Source organism: Ptychodera flava, chromosome 3 (assembly GCF_041260155.1).
Source record: "Ptychodera flava strain L36383 chromosome 3, AS_Pfla_20210202, whole genome shotgun sequence".
Lineage (NCBI taxonomy): Eukaryota > Metazoa > Hemichordata > Enteropneusta > Ptychoderidae > Ptychodera > Ptychodera flava.
The window spans coordinates 37962313-37974858 of NC_091930.1; positions in this window are offsets into that span (position 1 = coordinate 37962313).

The window sequence follows — 12546 nt, forward strand, 5'->3', positions numbered from 1 at the left end:
GCCTAGCTCTGTATGGCAGGGCTGTGTGTTACCCCGCGTTAAACGGCCTCCCACTACAGCCCTGCAGACTGATATAAAACCGCTGATGGCTCCTCAGAAATACGGCGGCCAGTTCAAGCGCTCAACTCTGGTATGTATCATTGCAACAGTGAATTCACTATTTTAAATGATGAAATGTAGGGTGTAAATATGTTCAGGATACCAGGATTATCATCCAACAACGTTATTATCTTTATGTAGTAGATAGCTATATAATTCATTATCATACATTTCTAAATAGTTGCATTCAAATGAAAGGCGGAGCAAATGCCCACTTCAGGCCGATGGATTCAAAATTCCCATTAAAACACAGCCGTTTTTCGACCATAAACGGTGGCCCCCGTGTATCGAACCACACGCGATTGTGCTTTAAACGGGTAAACGCTCTTACTTCGACCTGTAAATCAGAGTCAAACTGTATTCCATTAGTCCTCGTGATCACCTATCATCCTTTAATGAACGCGAACCTAACATCGTTTTCCGTGAATTTTCTCTCCTTATCACCTCTAAGAATACACTATCCACATATGTTTACCTGTCATGGCTTTTAAACGTGATGGTAATATTGCAATTCACTGCATGAAAACGCAATAATACAGATAAATTCACATTAATGAGTTGCCTGTATTATAGAATAATACACGTGAATTCACATGAATCCACATGAATACAGGCTTGCTGAATACAAGAAATGGATTCTTGACTGTATTCACCTGTATATGCACTCTTCAGGTAAAATACAAGAAATAATCCACGCTAATACAGTAAGTATTATAGTGTTTTCATGCAGTTTTGGGAATCACGTTATGCGTTCTCAATAAGGCGGTGGTGCAAGTGGTATTGTACCTTCCTTTGAGATCTTTGTGTTAGAACGCATTTACGACGGACTGCTTTCATGGCCCAAAATATAAAGTTCCTCTTTCTGATACATTCACCTATGTATCGGCTAATTTGGTTTATTCTATAGATTTACGTATACTTTACGACAAGTTGTATGTAGGTGAGACTACAGACAAGAGAGAGAGTGAGAAATGTTTTTTTCTTTTTTCTCCTTGTCAGCGGTGAGACGAAACGGCATCTCGGTGATTGATTTGTCGAACGCCTACGTACTGTCAACGAGAAAATGATATGTATCCATGAGCCAAACACTTTTGTACACTTCCTCAACGGGGTCAGGTGCTGTTGATATCAGCTTTAGAGTTTTGGTTTTGATACAAGGTGGAAGTACAATTCGCCACATAAAGGAGTAGTCATTTATTTTGAAGCTGGGCACGTTGGTGCCAGCTGGTATCAATGCCCGGTTTGATGTGTTCCCGTTAATGACTGCCCCTTGATTGGCTCTCCATTTTTTGCCTCGTTTTAGTATGCCTATATATTTTAGTTTCAGTGACCTATTGGTTGTTTGTTTTCTTTTCAGTTGTTTATTGGTTGTTCATTTTTAATGTATTCGTCATGACTTTATACTTTTAGCTCTTGACACGTAGCCTGTTTTTAGTCACAGAGGAAGGGTTTGTACCAGAAACGTCTGACTCTAATACTGTACACCTAGTGATTTTTTTATCTGCCGTTTTCTTCTCCACCAAGAAGTACTTGCATCGACAAATGGTGGTCTACATATTGTAAAGGCGGCTGGCCTTGTACCTGTCAAGAAAGCTGCTTAAACTCTCTTCATAGTGTGTTTCGAATAGTACCGTGCCACCAGGAAATTCTCAGTGTAGAGTTGAGAGTGGTTGAGAATTCTGCGATCCCGGTTCAAGTTATACCTGTTAAGTATTCTACGTACGTACGTATACGCCCAGTTTACAGTCCGTATTCCAGTGCCACGACACTCAGTTAAGAAATTTATGAAGTACACGACCAGGTATGTTAAAAATACTGTCAAAGACAGTGTTCTTACATTTGGTTTGAATTGGTCCATTCAAGAAATACGTAAAGTAGGAAAACAAGAATGACAAAAGTATAAAAGGTCTGAAACTTTAGGTACTTGAAGAACACGCATAGCAGAGGAATGTTCCAACACAGTCCCTCTCATGCCAGCATTTGTCCATACAAATTTGAAGTGGTGACTATCTGGTTCAGGCCCTGAGAACCGGATAACCACCACGTCTATGATATTCAGCGTGAACGAGGGCGATAAAACTTCAAAGAATGTTTCGGATCAGGGTGGCAGGAACGCTAACAAATGATCTCCACTTAATCCCTAATTCTACACTTGGCTCTTCTAAGTATTTCTCTGCATTCACACCTGGTCAATCCACAACGACTGGATTTTCGGTAGTTTGAGAACGGCGACACCTGACGATGTGTCCATTGTCCATTTAGTTGAAACAGAAACAAACTAGCAAACTATTACAAGTGCATGTTATGTTGTAAAATACCAAAGTCACCATTTTTGGTAACAAAAGAGAGGATATGCGTTGCGACACATGATAGTTTTGAGTATTTGAGCCACACAGTCCCTCAAACCACTGCCATACATGAACGCACTCGCTTATGTCCGTATGCCCTAAGCTGACATTTTTGTGGCATGCATTATACGTCAGCGACGAGTGTTACGCTTGCGATCGTGTTGATCGGTACGACATGCATTGATGGTCCACTTCAAGCCGCCCTGGAAGATATATTGCTGTAAGTCCAACGCCTGAACCGGAAATCGGCTCATTTGACGTCAAGTAACCAAGGCGAGCGGATCGCCCTCGCTCAATTAATCTTGCCGCATATGGCAAGCAAATATGATGACGGATGCGTTATTCTTTAAGCCAGTGAATGACATGCTAATCTCTTCCCTCTTTCAGTGACACCATGGAGGCAGAAAGGAGAGGAGTTACAACGGCTCCAAATAGGATTACGTTCCTTTGTAGTACATACATATAGGCCTACTCAGAATAGAATTGAAATATTTGTTATTCACTTAAGTATGTGTGCATCTCGAATGTGAAAGACTTAAACTTTTACTGTAACTTTCCTCAAGAGATCTTTCAATCATTCTATTTCAAAATCAAGGATAAAAATAGGGGGTCACCGTCCACATTTTTGTACTAGAGAAACAAATTACCCAAGATTTACCGATATTAGAAATTCAAAATGGCCGCCATCCCTGTGTTAACTCTATGGAAAAAAATAAAAAATTCGTATTTCGAAAAACTAAGCCGGTGTAAAGTTTCTTTCACAAAGAGCATTAAATGAACCCCCACATGTGGCATATCAGAAGAGAATTGTAAAAGTTTGAGAGTCCGAATGTCTGTCCCCGAGGTGCGTTCTACCTTAAAAGAAAGTTTGGGATATGTTTTTTCTTGCAAGGTATGGTTTTTTGGCCGTTGAGTGGCCGGTGGTAAAAAAACTCATCAAACTTGTGGTGATTTTACTTACCTACACGCACGGCCATTGTTTTGTTGTGACAAGGTTTCTGCAAATTATACCTCCAAAGTGCTTCCATGCTTGTTTGTTTATAGTTCATTCATGCAAGTAGTGAATATGTAACATCGTTTTCTCCAAGAAATCATGGCAATCAGACAGGTTGCTCCTCAACACTGCAGGCCTGACTGCTCGACCAAAAATTCCGAACGTTCCCGACGTACTATCGGAAAAAGTCGGCCACGCAAAATTCATTGTGCATATGCTAATCCTTTACCGTTAAAAGTACACTGTCACCTGTTTCCAATTTTGCCACAGTTACCATGGAAAGAGAAAATCTGACTAATCACAGATTTTAAGCGGATGGCCGCTTTTAAAACGGTTAAGTGTTTTTATTTTTATCTAATGTAGGCCTATTATGCATGTAAGATATATGTGGTCTAATTTTGATATATTGTAGTCTAACTTTGACATGATGACTTATTCATTAGATTAAATCAAAGACAAACATAAAAATATGTGTAGCAAATAACAAAATATTAACTTTCCAGGGCTCGAAAATAACTTTTTCCCCTGATAGTCCACTTGGGCTACCATTTTCTGAAGCTGGTAGCCCAGTGACAATGGCTAGTAGCCTATGCAAATTTCAGTTTTGGGATATCGTTTTTCATTAACCAGACACGAAAAAGCAATTTTTCAAGTTTATGCCCATAAAGTGAATTTTCTAGTCATTTGATGTGAATACTTTAACACCTAATAACCAACGAAACAGGTATACCCCCCCCCAAAAAAAAAAAAAATCTCTGGTCCTTGACATTCAGCAAAAGTGATGCGGCGACGCGGTTTTCTTTTTCCCTTTTTTATTCTTAACAATGCTGGTTTGGCACTATTGATGCAACAGTTATAGTCTTTTATCACTTGCTGCATAACACTTCGTTTTCTACATAGCATTTTTGGACATGCAAACAGGGATATCAAGGATAGCTGTACTGATCAGTATGTAACCCCAAAAAATGCCATGACGCGCAGGTTCTGAAATGACGCACGCGGTGACCAGAAACGATCTTTTTTGGCCTAATGGACAACAGTGATACTCAAAAGTTTGGTGACCTATTGACAACTCGTTTCATACTCAGACTTGTATGAAAATTTTGATAGTCGTCATAACAACGACCATGACTTTCTCAGCACGTCGAGACTAGACATACTGTAGCAGTGCTAAAATAGACCATGGTAGATTTGTCTAATCTTTTTGGAGTGAAATATCGATAGTAAGCTTATGACATTATTATGCAAATATTCCACGTCTATTTACACCTTCGTTAGGGTCTGACAACCTACAAACCGCTTTTTACGTCAGGATATTATTCTTCTACTATAAATACCTACCGATGTGATGTTAATGTGTTTTACATCAGCATATTGGCAGTTATCCTCTCTGTTGGGTTTGCTCTAGATATTATGATAAACAACTAATATCTTTTGACACCCCTTGGTATGTTAAAACGACATATCCAAAACAGCAGTGAATGAGGAAGTCCGACAGATTTCCAAACTTCCAAATTATTATCATTTGCTATATTTGCTCACAAAGATTTACACAAATTAAGTTTTCATTTAGACAGATAGAGTGAAGAATGTTTTACAATATGAGGAAGCATTGCTTCCTCCCAACGTAAAAGAACAGTACACAAAGATTGTTTATTATCTAGATGAATGACCGAACTGAAGAACAACTTCTTGCAAAATCTATAACCTAAGCAAAGGTTGAAAATTGCAAATAAAATTGAAAAGATGATTATTTATCACAGGTTATATCTCAAAAGTGCGATCAGTTGTTATAACACAGTGATAATTACATTTTCACATGATTCAATAAATAATGACATTATATAATCATCATTATGCACACATTCTGGCGCTTTTAATTCTCGTGATTTCGAGTTTTAATTATCGTAATTACGTGTCTGATACTGACCGTTTGATCTTGGAAGGTTTAGTTGCTTTTACGTGCAGCCAACGCATGCCGGTGTGGTGACAGACAGTTCACTATGCTATGCCTAGCTCTGTATGGCAGGGCTGTGTGTTACCCGCGTTAAACGGCCTCCCACTACAGCCCTGCAGACTGATATAAAACCGCTGATGGCTCCTCAGAAATACGGCGGCCAGTTCAAGCGCTCAACTCTGGTATGTATCATTGCTACAGTGAATTCACTATTTTAAATGATGAAATGTAGGGTGTAAATATGTTCAGGATACCAGGATTATCATCCAACAACGTTATTATCTTTATGTAGTAGATAGCTATATAATTCATTATCATACATTTCTAAATAGTTGCATTCAAATGAAAGGCGGAGCAAATGCCCACTTCAGGCCGATGGATTCAAAATTCCCATTAAAACACAGCCGTTTTTTCGACAATAAACGGTGGCCCCCGTGTATCGAACCACACGCGATTGTGCTTTAAACGGGTAAACGCTCTTACTCCGACCTGTAAATCAGAGTCAAACTGTATTCCATAGTCCTCGTGATCACCTATCATCCTTTAATGAACGCGAACCTAACATCGTTTTCCGTGAATTTTCTCTCCTTATCACCTCTAAGAATACGCTCCACATATTTTTCCATGTTTACCTGTCATGGCTTTTAAACGTGATGGTAATATTAGGAATCACGTTATGCGTTCTCAATAAGGCGGTGGTGCAAGTGGTATTTTACCTTCCTTTGAGATCTTTGTGTTAGAACGCCTTTGCGACGGACTGCTTTCATGGCCCAAAATATAAAGTTCCTCTTTCTGATACATTCACCTATGTATCAGCTAATTTGGTTTATTCTATAGATTTACGTATACTTTACGACAAGTTGTATGGAGGTGAGACTACAGACAAGAGAGAGAGTGAGAAAATGTTTTTTTCTTTTTTCTCCTTGTCAGCGGTGAGACGAAACGGCATCTCGGTGATTGATTTGTCGAACGCCTACGTACTGTCAACGAGAAAATGATATGTATCCATGAGCCAAACACTTTTGTACACTTCCTCAACGGGGTCAGGTGCTGTTGATATCAGCTTTAGAGTTTTGGTTTTGATACAAGGTGGAAGTACAATTCGCCACATAAAGGAGTAGTCATTTATTTTGAAGCTGGGCACGTTGGTGCCAGCTGGTATCAATGCCCGGTTTGATGTGTTCCCGTTAATGACTGCCCCTTGATTGGCTCTCCATTTTTTGCCTCGTTTTAGTATGCCTATATATTTTAGTTTCAGTGACCTATTGGTTGTTTGTTTTCTTTTCAGTTGTTTATTGGTTGTTCATTTTTAATGTATTCGTCATGACTTTATACTTTTAGCTCTTGACACGTAGCCTGTTTTTAGTCACAGAGGAAGGGTTGTACCAGAAACGTCTGACTCTAATACTGTACACCTAGTGATTTTTTTATCTGCCGTTTTCTTCTCCCCCAAGAAGTACTTGCATCGACAAATGGTGGTCTACATATTGTAAAGGCGGCTGGCCTTGTACCTGTCAAGAAAAGCTGCTTAAACTCTCTTCATAGTGTGTTTCGAATAGTACCGTGCCACCAGGAAATTCTCAGTGTAGAGTTGAGAGTGGTTGAGAATTCTGCGATCCCGGTTCAAGTTATACCGAGTTAAGTATTCTACGTACGTACGTATACGCCCAGTTTACAGTCCGTATTCCAGTGCCACGACACTCAGTTAAGAAATTTATGAAGTACACGACCAGGTATGTTAAAAATACTGTCAAAGACAGTGTTCTTACATTTGGTTTGAATTGGTCCATTCAAGAAATACGTAAGTAGGAAAACAAGAATGACAAAAGTATAAAAGGTCTGAAACTTTAGGTACTTGAAGAACACGCATAGCAGAGGAATGTTCCAACACAGTCCCTCTCATTCCAGCTTTTGCCCATACAAATTTTGACGTGGTGGCTATCCGGTTCAGGCCCCGAGAACCGGATAACCACCACGTCTATGAATATTCAGCGTGAACGAGGGCGATAAAACTTCAAAGAATGTGTCGGATCAGGCTGGCAGGAACGCAAACAAATTATCTCCACTTAATCCCAAATTCTACACTTGGCTCTTCTAAGTATTTCTCTGCACTCCCACCTGGTCAGTCCACAACGACTGGATTTTCGGTAGTTTGAGAACGGCGACACCTAACGATGTGTCCATTGTCCATTGAGTTGAAACAGATACTAGCAAACTATTAAAAGTGCATGTTATGTTGTAAAATACCAAAGTCACCATTTTTGGTAACAAAAGAGAGGATATGCGTTGCGACACATGATAGTTTTGAGTATTTGAGCCACACAGTCCCTCAAACCACTGCCATACATGAACGCACTCGCTTATGTCCGTATGCCCTAAGCTGACATTTTTGTGGCATGCATTATACGTCAGCGACGAGTGTTACGCTTGCGATCGTGTTGATCGGTACGACATGCATTGATGGTCCACTTCAAGCCGCCCTGGAAGATATATTGCTGTAAGTCCAACGCCTGAACCGGAAATCGGCTCATTTGGCGTCAAGACACCAAGGCGAGCGGATCGGCATCGCTCATCCAATCTTACCGCATATGGCAATCAATTGCGATAATGACGGATGCGTTATTCTTTAAGCCAGTGAATGACATGCTAATCCATCCCCACTTCAGTGACACCATGGAGGCAGAAAGGAGAGGAGTTACAACGGCTCCAAATAGGATTACGTTCCTTTGTAGTACATACATATAGGCCTACTCAGAATAGAATTGAAATATTTGTTATTCACTTAAGGTAGTGTGCATCTCGAATGTGAAAGACTTAAACTTTTATTGTAACTTTCCTCAGAGGATCTTTCAATCATTCTATTTCAAAATCAAGAATAAAAATAGGGGGTCACCGTCCACATTTTTGTACTAGAGAAACAAATTACCCAAGATTTACCGATATTAGAAATTCAAAATGGCCGCCATCCCTGTGTTAACTCTATGGAAAAAAATATAAAAATTCGTATTTCGAAAAACTAAGCCGGTGTAAAGTTTTCTTTCACAAAGAGCATTAAAATGAACCCCCACATGTGGCATATCAGTAGAGAATTGTAAAAGTTTGAGAGTCCGAATGTCTGTCCCCGAGGTGCGTTCTACCTTAAAAGAAAGTTTGGGATATGTTTTTTCTTGCAAGGTATGGTTTTTTGGCCGTTGAGTGGCCGGTGGTAAAAAAACTCATCAAACTTGTGGTGATTTTACTTACCTACACGCACGGCCATTGTTTGTTGTGACAAGGTTTCTGCAAATTATACCTCCAAAGTGCTTCCATGCTTGTTTGTTTATAGTCCATTCATGCAAGTAGTGAATATGTAACATCGTTTTCTCAAGAAAACATGGCAATCAGACAGGTTGCTCCTCAACACTGCAGGCCTGACTGCTCGACCAAACATTTCGAACGTTCCCGAAGTACTATCGGAAAAAGTCGGCCACGCAAAATTCATTGTGCATATGCTAATCCTTTACCGTTAAAAGTACACTGTCACCTGTTCCAATTTTGCCACAGTTACCATGGAAAGAGAAAATCTAACTAATCACAGATTTTAAGCGGATGGCCGCTTTTTAAAAACAACGCCCTTTCATGGGCATTTTGAATACGCCTCTTTGACCATATATGGGCATATATCGGTTACAGGTGTCTGTATACCTTTAATCTGGAACCACCCGCTGTGAGAACAAACGGCGGTAACGCTCATTGTACAATGAGTTGTGATTCCTTCTCTCCTTCTACCTCCATGGTGACACACGTTCCCTAGTCAGTAAATGACAAAGGGGTTGGGGTACCCAAGGCCTTCCACAAGTATCAGATTGTTGTAGCGAATACGAAGCAAGCAGCTTTTCTCACAGAAACAAGTTGCATAATGTATTCAGTAACTTTCTCAGGTACATGTAACATGCAAAGTGACTGAGGTCTAAGTGACTAAGGCACGGAATTGATCTGACCACAAACAACGACAAGAGGATGTGAATTACTTGGGTTTGAAACGGACAGGGGTCGAGGTTACCTGCTGCCCCCGCCCCCAGCTGGGCACACAGTTCATGTAGCCGACAATGAGATGCTAATGAGTTGCAGGCCTGGCTATGTTTACATAAGCCGTCCACATTTTAGAAAATCGCTAAAAGTAGGCAGAAAGAAAGCCCCCTTACGTGAAAACGCTAGGGATCGATAGGGGTCGGCTGACAGTTTGACACATTTTGTACCATTAACAGTCAAATGATACTACATTTATTAGGTTGACCATACGAATTTCATCAGAAAACGTCCTGGGAAAAGTGAATACATTGGATGTTTGACCAAACTTTACAAAGCATTAATTTTCGATCAAAATATTCATGCGTAGAACCAAAGAAAATTCGTAAAAAATACCACTGCCTTGTACATCAGGCAATAAAGCGTCGTAGGTGATTGCAAATATATTCTTCAATTTGGAGTGATGTAGAATCGCTTTTGCTGAAAAATTGTAATATTCCAATAACACTGATTCCAGAGAATGTTATCTTGGGAATTATAACGAAAGATGATACATTCACTGTTAATGTTTCAGTAATTTTAGGTAAGAAAAAAATATATGATTGCAGAAGATTGCACAGAATACCAAAGATTCAACAATTACAATATGGTACAAGAAAGAATAACAGTAGAAAAACATAAATATAAATTAAGTTTTTTTGATAAAGATGACACGGATTCAAAATGGTCAAAATTAAGTCTATTTTGCAAATAGAATATTTTGAGATTTTATACCGAAACACTGTCCTCCTTTTCTGTTTTTTCTTTGTTTGGTTTTTCTTTTCTGTATTTTTTTTGTTTGTCTTCTTCTTCTGAAAGCCAATTAATTAAAAAAAAATAAAGCGTTGTAGGCGTGAAAATTAGTTTACTAGAAACTACATAGTGGCTCTTAAAATTAGTTTGACAATTTAGCGTCTTTTTCGCGGTATCGCTAGATAGCCGTCATTTTTGAAGCGAAGATGAAGTGGTGGATTCTGGAATATCTTCCAGGGCGGCGTGGGTCCAGTCCATGTTACTTGAATTACTGAAAAAACTGATGTTTTCTCTCCGTTGCTATAGACAAGGGTCTGGCATTCAAAGGCGCATAACATTCCGGCCAATGGACATGACACTTAAACAATAATTGACCAACTTTGCCTGTTTGTAAGCTAGCGTTCCTAGTCAAGGATTCTCTCCGCCGTACCCCGACACGTACCTTGATCCCAGCTTTGTACGTAGCCGGCGGTTAAGTGTTTTTATTTTTATCTAATGTAGGCCTATTATGCATGTAAGATATATGTGGTCTAATTTTGATATATTGTAGTCTAACTTTGACATGATGACTTATTCATTAGATTAAATCAAAGACAAACATAAAAATATGTGTAGCAAATAACAAAATATTAACTTTCCAGGGCTCGAAAATAACTTTTTCCCCTGGTAGTCCACTTGGGCTACCATTTCTGAAGCTGGTAGCCCAGTGACAATGGCTGGTAGCCTATGCAAATTTCAGTTTAGGGATATTCGTTTTTCATTAACCAGACAAGAAAAAGCAATTTTCAAGATTCTGCCCATGAAGTGAATTTTCTAGTCATTTGATGTGAATACTTGCAACCTAATTACCAAACGAAACAGGTATAAGCCCCCCCCCCCACCAAAAAAAAAAAAACTCTGGTCCTGACATTCAGCAAAAGTGATGCGGCGACGCGGTTTTCTTTTTCCCTTTTTTATTCTTAACAATGCTGGTTTGGCACTATTGATGCAACAGTTATTGTCTTTTATCACTGGCTGCATAATACTTCCGTTTTCTTTTTAGCATTTTTGGACATGCAAACAGGGATATCAAGGATAGCTGTACTGATGAGTATGTAACCCCAAAAAATGCCATGACGCGCAGGTTCTGAAATGACGCACGCGGTGACCAGAAACGATCTTTTTTTGGCCTAATGGACAACAGTGATACTCAAAAGTTTGGTGACCTATTGACAACTCGTTTCATTCTCAGAGTTGTATGAAAATTTTGATAGTCGTCATAACAACGACCATGACCTTCTCAGCACGTCGAGACTAGACATACTGTAGCAGTGCGAAAATAGACCATGGGCTTTCTGTAGCGCTGAGGCATATTATCAATGATTGATACATTATGAGCAAACAAAAAATGAAAATGCATTATCAATTGGCCATCATTTTCCGTGCCTGTCATCCAAGTACATCAGTTGAGATGTTGAAACTTTGTTGCAAAGTTACACCACACGGTCTTTGTAATTTACATAACAAAGTCATAGCCTTACAGTGTCCAACTGGATTTGACTGCAATTCAGCTCGTCCCAACGTGACGCACCGGATATGGCACGCCAAATAAAGACTGAATTGTATCTCCCGTCTTTGATAGTCCGTGTGGGCTACTATTTCATAGATTTTGGTAGCCCCAGAGAAAAGTTGGTAGTCTGTGGACGCGGGACTACCGTAGCTGTGATATCGCAGCGGTACTTGTGGCGTATATCGAACGCGCTCGGGTCATTGGGGTGTCCCTGTGGCGATGACCCCAATGACCCGAGCGCGTTGTATACACGCCACAAGTACCGCTGCACATAGTCTGGTTCCCTGACCCATTTCCCGGTAGAGGGCGTGGGGAAATATAGGGTCAGGTACCGGGTAGCCATCTTGAACAGAATTTTGTTCAAGATGGCGGAAGTTAGTCACCTGACAGAACATGCTACAACAAATATGGCTGCTACCATGAAAACGCGGTCAAAATTCGACTGGATCAGAATTATGTTCGAACGCTGGTATCCGAACCAAAAACATTGGCACACGAGACGGGAAACATAAACTGAAAGGATTAATCCAAAAGTATGGGGAAATAGAGGTGATTGAAGGCTGGCTGTGATATCGCAGCAGTACTTGTTGCGTGTATCGACTGAACGTGCTAGGGTCATTGAGGTCATCGCCGTCTGTGGCGTGACCCGATCGAATGACCCGAGCACGTTCGATACACGCCACAAGTACTGCTGCGATATCACAGCTAATTGAAAGCAAACTTTGTTGGAACTGTGAACGACGATTGATTTCGATGGATAGAATGGTGTCCGAATTCGTGAAAAATGCCTGGCATCATG